Genomic DNA, 3,511 nt, shown 5'->3' on the forward strand with positions numbered 1-3,511 from the left:
GATGCGCATATTCCAACTGTCAATCATGCCTCAACAGAAAAGAAAAGGTTGAGAGCAATGACGCAGACGTCCTTTTTCCAGACGGCTGAAATTTACCGCAGGTCAACAGAGATGATCAACTTTAATCGCCTGCTTGTTTGCGCTCACTCGTTATTTCAACACAGACAGCGATAACAACAAATCACAACCGCTATAGCAACAACCAAAACAAGGAAGCAAATAAGACAGATAAATACGCTGTTTCGACAAACAGCTTTGCATCTCCTTTGACACCTCCTCATTTACTGTGTCATGTATAAAGTGCACTACAAAGACTTTGCGGCTTCAACAAGTTTCCAACTGAAATGGGGCTTCTTTTATCATGGCAGGTCTGTACAAAGACCACAGTGAAACTGAGATGCTTCAAAACATCACAGGGACAGAGATTGAGAAGCGTCTTGTATAGAAGAGCACAGCGTGAACGATAGACTCCCATGATAGTGTTCAACAGAATGGTGTCAATTCCCATCTAACCCCTCATCACTAAGAGGATGTTGAGCTCAGGTACAGAGAGACAAGGCCACTTAACAGATTGTTATCATGATGCTGAAACTAGCAGCTACTTGCAGACACGTCATGCCCATTCACACTTAGATTCCAGAGCCAAGTAGCTTTTGAATGCAACGTGCAGCAAAATTGCTATAGCATCATTGAGAATTGAAATCAGGTTCATTTCCGTATTAAACGAAAACTATACATATAGACCCTTAAATGGCCTTCCTTTTTCACTGACGTCACACAGGCTAATTGTAATGATAACCAGTAACTAAATAGCTATTTAAGCATGTGCTCTTGCTTCATTTTGTATGTAAATGCAGCACTTTTCATTATCCAATCAACTGGATAAAATCAAGTTCCACCATTTTTTTTCTTGTTGAATATCCTGTTTCACTTTGCGTCACATTTTATGTCACATTACACAGTAAAAGGGTTAGTGAATGGCAATTCACATTACTTTAAGATGAGTTTTAAACCATTAAATCATTAATATTGGGAAAGGATTTCATGCGAAGCAGCAAAATGTTCCAGAGGCATGGGACTGCAAACCCAAGAAGGCGCAGTCTCCCTTAAATTTTAAACAGGACCTGGGAACAGACAGAAATGGGCTATTTTATGACCATAGACGAGCATCAGAAATGTAATGTGGTTTCAAGCTTGGTTCCACTGAGAAGCTTTGCAAAGGCATTTCATATTACGAATCACAATAATCATGTCTGGATCAAATAAAGGCATATATTTGTGTAGCACACACTTGCCATTAAATTATAATTTCCTATTGTTTTAGTCATTTAACTTTTCTCTATTTATTTTTTTTTTTGTATTAATGTTTAAAGTTGAAGTTTGTCGTTTTATTATTTTTAAAAAAATACTTTTTTCTCTCCTAGCTTGCATAAAAAACTAATTTTAATATTCTGGCATTTATGTGCTGCTGGCCTCCACCATTGACTTATTGCTGTATTCTGAGTTCTATTTAGGTATGATAGAACTGTTGAAATTAATTTTTGACAACTAATATAATGTGAAACATTCCATATTTTTTCAGTTGTAAGACTTTGAAGCCGATCTCACAGACTAACTCAGAATTGTTGAAGAGTGTGATTATATAAAATTCAAAAAAGGTTGACTAATCTTTGAACTATATAGTTATCTGCATGTCTCATCCACAAGGATGATGGAGAACAAGCTTTTGTGGGTGTTGAGAACCAGGCTGAATGAACAAGTTGAACTATAGCTGCAGTGCGAACTTTTTTCTATCAATATGCCTAGGAATAATTAGTCAAAAATGTCAGATTCACTCAGTATTGCTTGATCTATTCCATCTCAACTACAATTACATACAAATTGATAATTGTGTTCAGTGGTGTTGTAGGTATTAAAAAAGTCCTGTACTTTATAGGCAAAAAAAATCAGATTTCTTTGCCACCCCAGACTCGTTGCTGACCCCTATGAAAATATCCTGGATCTGCCACAGAATAAAATTATCAATACAGAAACATGAAATTTAAAAAAAAGAAGAATTTATAAATGAATGTTCAGTGTGCTATGCATCACACCCACAGATGTTAAACGTGATAGACTGTTGTGTTATATGTCTTATGTGTTACTGATATTTCTTCTCTTTTTTGTATTTAAATTGTTCCTGGAACAAACACTTCAAAAGAATTATGATTTTAAAGTATTGCACTCATTGTTTCCCCTATACTGCTAGACATTTTCTCAAAACAAACAAAGCTATTAGACTATTCGTTCTGGCAACTGCTTGTTGATTCTGGCACACAGCCGAGTGAACTGACAGGAAACAAAGCGGCACTGATTGCCATGACAACGACAAAGTTTACTGCACAGCATTTCATTTCGGTGGGTCTGAGCAGCATGTTTTAGTACCACTTTTATGCACCATTTCATTTATACACAGAATTTGGAGCCCCTCAGAGCAGCCTTGCATCAGCTATGTAAAAACGCTTTGTAAGATGCTTTTAGAATATGTAATTTCATTTATTATTTGACAGTGATAACTAATACCAATGAGCTTTACTTTACAATTACCATGCAGCCAGAGAAAGTTATCCAACTTTAAATGTGCCTCAGGCAGTCAAACAAAGCTTGTAAGGCAGAATTGTAACTTGATTTTGGTGGAAAATGGAGCTGGAGCAAAGCACTTTTAGTTAGTTTTAGTCACTGACTATAAAGATTAAAAACTCTACATACATAATAAAGTATTTGGTTTAACATTACAGTGAGTGTTTACATGTTTACAGCCACTGCCACATTGCGAACATATTCTGACTTTAATCTTTAAAGATAAAACAGACATTTCGAAGGTTTAGGCATTATATAACACAAAATGCACCCTAATAACATAATTATTAGTTTAAAAGCAAGCGTTCTAAATTACTGACATTTTCAGCCTTGTTTCTTTTCACAGCACTGGCTCTTTGCTCGTTAGATGAGCACATTGATTTTATGATCGTCTGCGAGGGAAATCCAGGATAGTAAGAGTTTAATGAATTGCTCGTTATTCTGTGCTTTTCCAAGAGTCTCAAGACACAGAATGACTCTGAATGCAACTCAAACTGAAAGGAAAATGCTAATGCATGTTTCTTGTAGCAGCACCTTATAAATATTCACCAAAATAAAGCATCTCCACAAACAAGCTTCCAGCTTCTCTTGCTCCAGCACTGCTGTGTGGTTTTGGTTGACATACAGCAGACATCAGAGAAGCTTCAGCCATCAGCAACAGTGCTGCCAGATTCGGAGGCAGAGAGCTGGGGGTGTTCTTCAAGAACGTATCCCTGGATCTCTGCCTGAGCTGAAGACACCAGGATAGTCAGTGTGTGACTCTCCTGCAGTCCAACTTCTCAGGGACTGCCAGAGATCTGATAGAAATGAAGAAACATGGTACTGGAGCTCTCCTCATCTTTATGCAAAGCCAAGTTTAGGACAGGATTATTATTAAACCAGTGTTGGGCAA

The sequence above is a fragment of the Sinocyclocheilus anshuiensis genome, unplaced genomic scaffold (assembly GCF_001515605.1).
Source record: "Sinocyclocheilus anshuiensis isolate Anshui unplaced genomic scaffold, SAMN03320099.WGS_v1.1 scaffold328, whole genome shotgun sequence".
NCBI classification, from domain to species: Eukaryota; Metazoa; Chordata; class Actinopteri; order Cypriniformes; family Cyprinidae; genus Sinocyclocheilus; species Sinocyclocheilus anshuiensis.